Source organism: Olea europaea, chromosome 18 (assembly GCF_002742605.1).
Source record: "Olea europaea var. sylvestris chromosome 18, O_europaea_v1, whole genome shotgun sequence".
NCBI classification, from domain to species: Eukaryota; Viridiplantae; Streptophyta; class Magnoliopsida; order Lamiales; family Oleaceae; genus Olea; species Olea europaea.
In genome coordinates, this window is record NC_036254.1 from 14,121,147 (window position 1) to 14,130,172 (window position 9,026).

General features: G+C 36.0%; 1 long non-coding RNA gene across 1 annotated transcript; it reads left to right on the forward strand.

The window, feature by feature from the left end:
* Window positions 1–315: 315 nt before the first annotated feature.
* LOC111367552 lies at window positions 316–2,899 on the forward strand. The gene is made up of 3 exons (XR_002697840.1): window positions 316–527; window positions 1,248–1,541; window positions 2,553–2,899. It is a non-coding gene; the product is annotated as an uncharacterized LOC111367552 (long non-coding RNA).
* Window positions 2,900–9,026: the final 6,127 nt, after the last annotated feature.

Here is a 9,026-nt window from a genome sequence, read left to right on the forward strand (position 1 = left end):
CCCCTTTTTATTGATTGATTTGTGTAGCCCCTGGGCACTGTTCCGACCACCCAAACCTGACTTGACTGTCGGAGTGTATACGGCCGCCACCACCCCCGTCGATTCCGGCCGTGTGCGCCTGATCATTTGTTCATTGCGCAGGGAGGAATACGTGGAGTAACTATAAGTTGGCAACGTGGAGGAGCCATTTTTGGAGGTCAACAACTCGCTTTGTTGGTTGTGATTTCTAAAATTAATCTTTCTTAATAGTTTCTATATTTTCTCCTCAATCTGTCTTTAGGAATGAAGATTAAGACTGATACGCCTATTGCAAAGAAGGCAAGGGAAGGAGTGATGGAGTTCCTATTGATGAATCATCCATTGGACTGCCCAATTTGTGATCAGGGTGGAGAGTGTGATCTTGAGGACCAGTCTATGGCTTTTGGTTCTGATCGAGGTTGTTTTACTGAAATGAAGAGATCGGTTGTTGATAAGAACCTAGGCCCATTGGTCAAAACTGTTATGACTCGATGTATTCAGTGTACAAGGTTTGTATCTGGTTCACTTATAATTGACCTTCCTAATTGGGCATAGTGATGTACATCAACTAAGGTTTCTATTGCATTAATGAAATTAATTTTTTCAGTCTTCTAGATAGAAGTTAAATTGGCAATATAATGGTTCATTTCTATTAGGCTGCTTATGGCAGTTTCTAGCATGAATTTAGAAGCTAAGAAACAGAATAAGCTGGCTGAAATTTTTCGAGACAAACCTTGCCATCGATTTCATGACTATATGTCAGTATCTGTTTCTTTAGTGGTCAACTGTCAACATTGTCTCAGAGAGGCCTATTCTGTACTTCAATAGATAATGTTTGGAACCTGTCGTAATGTAGTCCACTTGAGACTGTACTTGTTCAAACTTATAACTAACTACATTCCTAAACTTGAATACATTTCATTATGTTAAGTGCAATAGTTATATTCTCTCCAGATGTTTTAAATTAATGTAATTCAGGCTGTTTCTATATGCTGATCTATTATAGATAAACGTGTCAAGTGAATGTAAATTATAAGCATGTTTTGGAAGTTTTTATAAACGGTTTAAGTTATAAATAGATAGAAGTAAGTGGTATAAGTAGTAGTCTTTACGTGTCTACGAGTGTGGATAAAAGTAGTTTGACTGATTGAAAACAGTTTATAAATATTAGCCAAACATATGCTGATTTTTTGAAAACCATCTTCAGTAAGGATATGTTCATCAAACAGGTGTGTAAGGTTTGCAACTGAGTAGTTGGTGTTCAGGATCTTGGCATGCTGCGTCGTGGCAGTGGAGAAGAGATTGGAACTTATGTAGAGAAACTAATGACAAGTGAACTTTTAGGGAATGTGATAGATATTTGTCCTGTAGGAGCCCTCACTTCAAAACCTTTTGCCTTTAAAGCTTGAAACTGGGAGTTGAAGGGAACAGAGAGCATTGACATCACTGATGCTGTTGGCTCAAACATCCGAATTGACAGTAGAGGTCCAGAGGTCATGCGCATTCTGCCACGATTGAATGAGGTATTTTGAAATGTAGTGTTGTTTTCCTATCAATTTTGTTTCACGTATCAATTGTTTTAAGCCATCGCTGAGGCTATTGAGAGGATTTGGCGGACGGACATTGTCTTAGAGATAATTTCAACCTTAGATTATGTATTGAATCAAATTTCTGTCAACCTTAAGCTGTGTTTGTTCTGATTGTGATTTTAGTATGCAGTGGAAATAAGGATAGATTCTATCAAGACCAAATCAGTTCAGTAACAAGAACAGAACAAAGTATATTTTGAGAGAAACTTTTTTTTTTATATATATGAATTATTTGATTTGAGTACATGACAAACCTATTTATAGGATAGCATAAGACTACTAAGAGTCACACAATTAAGAAGAATAATAATGACTAATAATGATGGTGAATGCATTCATCTCTTCATCTTCCTCTCCAACACTCTTCATCTTCCTCTCTAACACTCTTCATATTTCATCATGTGGAGAAAACCAAAAGTCTTCAATAATCAACAAGCTGCTTAATTTGGCATTGTTGCCAGTTGTTTAAGAGGTCTCTACATTTTCGATTTCTAGAGCTTAAGTTTCGTAATTTAATTCTGGCGGCATCTTTATTTTGTCAATAAATGATTTCATTGTATTCGTAACTTATGCTGCTTAGACATGGACGTAATAAAGGATATGCCATATCTAGCTGAGAATATTGTAAATTGGGTCTCCGCAAGCCCTATGTTGATATCTGATTTTGTTTACTTTTTCAAATTGATCCAGTGTTGAGAACCTTTTTTCTTGTTTTATGATTAACTTCCCCCTTTTATTTATCTATCCCCCACCCCACCCGGTGCATGAGTTGTATAATATTGCGAAGTTGCTCTCAGACAGTGTTCAAAAGATGTTATTTATTCCTTTGTTATGTATTGTTAACATATTGACCACAGTTTTCATGCAAACTCTTTGACTTGATTTGCTAGTTGTCTTGTTGAAACATGAGAGTAGGTTTAAATCTTTTGTTGCACATATATGCAGGACGTCAATGAAGAATGGATATCAGATAAGACACGTTTCTTTTATGATGGTCTGAAGAGGCAGAGGCTAAATGACCCCGTGATTCATGGTGCAGATGGGCGCTTCAAGACTTTAAGCTGACGGGATGCACTTGCTGTGGTCGCGAGGTCATGCACCAAGCTAAACCAGAGGAAATTGTTGGGGTTGCTGGTAAGTTGTCTGATGCAGAATCCATGATGGCACTAAAAGATTTTTTGAACAAGATGGGGTCAAATAATATTTGGTGCGAAGGAAATGGCCCCCCAAACCCAAATGCTGACCTGCGTTCTGGATATATCATGAACACTACCATCAGTGGGTTGGAGAGAGCAATTGTTTTTCTTTTAGTTGGCACACAGGTAAGCATCCTTGCTAATTGATATGTATGGGTTATGACTTTTGATGACTTCTATGTCTAGTGTCAATCTCAACATAGATTTTTAGCTTGGTAGGCCTCTCTAACCATTGCCAATTTGCTTTAAATTGGATGCCTGGCAAGGTAACAGTGTAAGGTTTTTCGATTTTTGCGCTTCTTAATTTTTGGTTATAGCGTTGATCTGAATACTCTTGTCATAGTACAGTATGATAGTACAGTATGACCTCTATAAGCTAATAACCTCTATTATATAATAAATTTCTTGGTCCCAACATTATTAATTCATAGAGGTAATATTGTATAGTCATAGTTTTGGAATATGCTATTCGTGGACTAGTGTAGAACGGCTGGAAAACTTTGAGAATGACGTACACCACAATTGACTATCTACCATTCAATAAACGCGAGGCTGTCTCAAATTACTAATCCAACCTCAAAATAATAGAAAACAGATGAGTAATCATCAGTTGACTGGTGCATGAAGTTGGCCGTTGTTTGATACTGGGCAATATCATTTCTGTTGATGGTGACGTATTGGTTGTGCTGATTCGATGACTAATTTTAAATGTTTCTTTGGATGGAGCTCAAGAATTTCTTGACAAATTATTATTGGTAGATACAAGTGATACAAGCACAGTGTGCTTGTTTGAGCCCATAGAATGACATGTTCATTTACAGACACAAGTCGATGAGAATTACCCTCTAAGCCCAGTGGTTGGTGCATAAAAACATCTTCATCTAGCTGACCATGGAGAAATGCATTTTGGAAATTCATTTGGAAGATACACCATTGTCAAGGTATTTCAATGGGTTTCACAATTCTGATTGGTGTATGTTCATTAACTGGATTGAAGGTGAGAGCACTGTTTATCCTTGTACCCTTGATAAACCATTTCGTGACATGCCTGAGAATTTTGCTGGCCAATGTTACTTGTTGGCATTGTGTATAGAAGAAATGCTTATTTGCAGCTGAATATGTATATGTAATTGGGTTAGATGGTTATAAGTACCAAGTGTTGTTACCGGTGAGGGATTTATCTCATCACGCATGATTTTCCTTCAGGTTTTTAGTGGAAGCTGTTAGAAAAAATTAATTAGCTGCAGTAGTGATCTGAACAATATAATGCAAAAATATAAAACTTATCGTCCGATCGAGTCTCGTGACAGCACGATGTCCTAAAGTGAAATTGCCCGTCAATAATTGTTGCGACCTCCGTGGACAATCACTCCCAGGATACAACGATCGTAAACCACTTGTACAGCAATCACGAATGATTTTTCTAGAACTCTCAATTGTACTCCAGAATAGATATAAAAACCCGAATATAAGACATTCACAATATGAAAAGAGTGATTGATGCAAGATGATTTTTCTATTTTCTTTTTGTGTGTCTTTTTCCCAAAACGAGATATGGGTTTATATATGCAAGATAGTAGTAATAGTCTTCACCATGTTAATGCAGAATTTTAATGACTGAGTAGTGGGTGTTTTAATGGCTGTTAGTGGGTTGTTACAAAAACAAACAGTCATAAAATACTGGCTAGTTTTACCCATTAAAAAAGAAAAAAATATTTATTTTAGTCAAGAAAGCCCAAGAGCCCAAGGCCCCAATCAAGACATTTTAATATCTGCGTGGGGAGTGACTCGAACCCCTGACGTCCCACACAAATGTCACATTTCCCACCACTTTGACACTTTATCTAATTTGATTATTTCTTTCACATTTTATATTTATACCATAAATATATAACAATCCCCCACATGAAAGAAATAAGATAAATGAAAATATTATTCTGGAGTACGGTAGAAATCATGCAGGCTTATGTGTCTATCGACTTGAACCTTGGCTTTGTATATTCTATCGAGCTTACTAACTGTAGAGTGAACTATGTCTTGAACTCTACAATTATAGTTGCAAACTGAGACAATAGAACACACACATGATTTCTAGAACAGTCATTGAGTTCTCGCGGTTGTGTTCATTTCGACCGTGAACTTTCCCAGTTTCTTTGAGTGCTCTAAAGAATTCGCCTCAATTCTCATAGGAAGCGACCCCACTTCCACACTCAAATAGGTGGTACCATCAAGGGTGCACTGTATTTAAACACCCCACTGAATATCAGCTATAGTAAGCATTAAGAGTATTAGCTCATCCTCTAATCAATACAGTTGGTACTACGCATCATAGGGAGGGGTTTGGAATAAATCCAATGTAGTACCCCCACAGACCACTCCAATAACTTTGTTGTCCCATTGAACCTTGACCATGGGATCTCCAATTGCAAGGTTGAGTTTCCATTATAGGTGATCTAATACATAATAGGCTTTAGCCCCATCCCCCTCGATGTTTGTTGAATTAGTTCTCTAGCTAATCCTTTGGTTAATGGGTCAGCAATGTTATCACTTGACTTCACATAGTCAATAGCTATAATTCCATCTTTAAGCAGCTGACGCACAGTATTGTGCCTCTTACGAATATGTCTAGACTTTCCATTGTAGGATGAATTTTGAGCTCTTGAGATAGCTGCTTGATTATCACAATGTATTGAAATAGTTGGAAATGGTTTAGACCACAAAGGAACATCCATAAGAAAATTCCTTAACCATTCAGCCTCCTCACCTGCCTTATCTAAAGCTATGAACTCAGATTCCATAGTAGATCTAGCAATGCAGGTTTGCTTAGTGGATTTCCAGGAGACAGCTCCGCCTGCTAATGTAAATACATATCGACTTGTAGATTTACTTTCATTGGTAAAGGAAATCCAATTAGCATCACAATATCCCTCAAGTATAGCAGGGAATTTGGTATAATGTATTCCCCAGTCTAGAGTGTATCTCAAATACCTCAAGACTTGAATAAGAGCATCCCAATGTTCATTGTTAGGATTACTAGTATACCTGCTAAGTCTACCGACAGCATATGGTATATCAGGTCTTGTACAGTTCATGAGATACATGAGACTGCCCATTACTTTAGCATACTCTAAAGCGGAAACACTAGGACCTGAATGTTTTCTCAAATGACGGCTTGCATCATAAGGTGTTTTAGTAGGAATACAGTTGTATTAATTAAACTTCTTAAGCACTTTTTCTACATAATGTGATTGGGTCAAAATAATTCCTTCAGAATGTTTTACTATTTTGATTCCTAGAATAACATCAGCAACACCCAAATCTTTCATTTCAAAGTGCTTGTTCAGAAACCACTTAGTTTTATTAACCACATCTAAACTAGTTCCCATAATCAGCATATCATCAACATATAAGCAAATTATCACACCACAATTATTTTCAAATTTGCTATATATGCATTTATCTGCTTCATTTATCACATAACCACTTGATGTCAAAACTGTATCAAAATTTTCGTACCATTGCTTAGGAGCTTGTTTAAGGCCATAAAGGGATTTTTTAAGTCTACATACTTTATCCTCAAGGCATTCTACAACAAATCCTTCAGGCTGATCCATATAAATCTCCTCTTCTAAGTCTCCATTTAAAAATGCAGTTTTGACATCCATTTGATGTATAATAAGATCATACAGTGAGGCAATTGCAATTAACATCCTAATAGAGGTAATCCTAGTAACGGGTGAATAAGTATCAAAGAAGTCAACTCCTTCCTTTTGTTTATAGTCTTTAGCTACAAGTCTTGCTTTATACTTATCAATTGAACCATCAGGTTTAAGTTTTTTCTTAAACAACCATCTACACCCAATTGTCTTACATCCTTGAGGTAAGTCCACTAACTCCAAAGTATTATTAGATATAATTGAATCATATTCACTATTTACAGCTTCCTTCCAAAATATAGAATCTGGTGAAAACATAGTTTCACCAAAAGTATTAGGATCATCCTCTACTAAGTAGGTTATAAAGTCAGGACCGAAAGAAGTAGTGGTCCTAGGTCTTTTGCTTCTCCTAATTTCAGCTTCTTCTAATTCAGATGGCTCCTCTCTAACACTAGGAGGAATACTAAAAGAACTGCTTGATCCTTTAGACTTTTCTTTAAACGGAAATCTATTTTCAAAAAATTCAGCATCTCTAGTTTCAAATATTGTATTCTTTTCAATCAAATTATTTTTAGAGTCAATGACTAAAAATCTGTAGGCATTACTATGAAAAGCATAGCCTATAAAAACAAAATCAACAGTTTTCGGACCAAGTTTAGTTCTCTTAGGTGCTGGAATAGAAGTTTTAGCTAAACACCCCCACACTTTAAGATATTTATATGAAGGTGTTCTGCCCTTCCACATTTCATAAGGAGACTTATTATTTTTCTTACTAGGAATTCTGTTGAGAATATAACATGCAGTAAAAAGTGCTTCCCCCCATATGTTAAAAGGTAATCCAGAAGAGCTTAGCATTGATATGACCATATCCTTAAGGGTTCGATTTTTTCCTTTCAGCTACACCATTAGATTGTGGAGAATAAAGTGGAGTAGTCTCATAAATAATACCATTCTCAACACAAAATTTATCAAAATCTCCTATATATTCTCCTCCCCTATCAGATCTTAAAACTTTAATAGTTTTGTCTAGCTGATTTTCTGCTTCAATTTTATAGGAAATAAATTTTGAATAGCTTTCATCCTTACTCTTAAGTAGATAAATATAACAATATCGAGAATAATTATCAATGAAAGTTAAGAAATATTTATTTCCACCACGAGTAACATATCCTTTTAAGTCACATAAATCAGAATGTATCAAACTTAAGACCGAAGTAGTCCTATCAACATGAGGAAATAGTTTTCTAGAATATTTAGATTCAACACATGTTTCACACTTTGAATTTGGACAATTATCGATTTTGGGAATGTTTCCCAAAGTCATTAATTTTTTAATAGAAGTTTTATTAACGTGTCCAAGTCTAGCATGCCACAAATCATAAGAATCCAACAAGTAAACGGAAGAGCTAGATACTTTATTGTTAATCACAGAGACATTGAGTTTAAACAGACTCTCATCTGCATACCCTTTCCCAACAAAAGAACCACCCTTAGACAGTACAACTTGACCACTTTCAAATACAATCTTAAAACTCTTTTTTACTAAGATAGATCCAGATACTAGATTTTTCCTAATATCAGGTACATAAAGGACATCCTTCAAATTAAGGATATTTCCAGAAGTAAATCTAAGCGTCACAGTTCCTTTCCCCTCTATTTTGGAGGAGGAAGCATTGCCCATGAACAGACATTCTCCATCACTAGCGGGAGTGAATGAAGAAAATGCACCTCTCGTGCAGCAAATATGCTTGGTAGCTCCAGAATCTCCCCACCAGTCTGTCATGTTGCTTACTAGATTCACTTCTATCACCATAGCAGAGAAATTCCCATCCTCTACCACATGTGCCTGATGCTTCACAACTTTTCCTTTCCTATTTCTGCAATCCTTTGCAAAGTAACCTGGTTTACCACAAACAAAACAGTCACCAACAATTTTATTTTTAAATTGGGGCTTAGACCGATTGTTCTTTCCTACAAGTTGTTTTCCCTTATTTCTGCCTTTAAAGTTCTGACCCCTTGTAAAATTTCCAATTGGTTTCTTAGTCCCAGAAATTCCTTCAATAAGATTAGCCTTGGTATCAAAATCTGGCCTTTCCTTACGTTCTGCCATTCTATTGTCCTCCTCAATTCTAATCCTGATAATTAGATCCTCTAAGGACATTTCTTTTCTCTTATGCTTCAAACTATTTTTATACTCTTTCCAAGTAGGTGGCAATTTTTCAATTATAACTGACACTTGAAAGCCCTCACAGATTTTATATCCTTCAGCAATAATTTCGTGAATTATAATCTGCAATTTTTCAACCTGACTAACCACAGTTCTAACATCATTCATTTTAAAATCTAAAAACTTTCCCACAACAAATTTCTTGGTTCCAGCATCTTCTGTAGCATATTTCTTTTCTAATGAATTCCATAACTCTTTTGCAGATTTACACGAGTAGTAAACATCATACAGATCTAAAGTTAAACAATTCAGAATATAATTCCTGCACATATAATCCTTATGTTCCCAATTAGCTAAATCCTCTGTTTCCTTATCAGTGGGATTATCAGCAATTACAAAA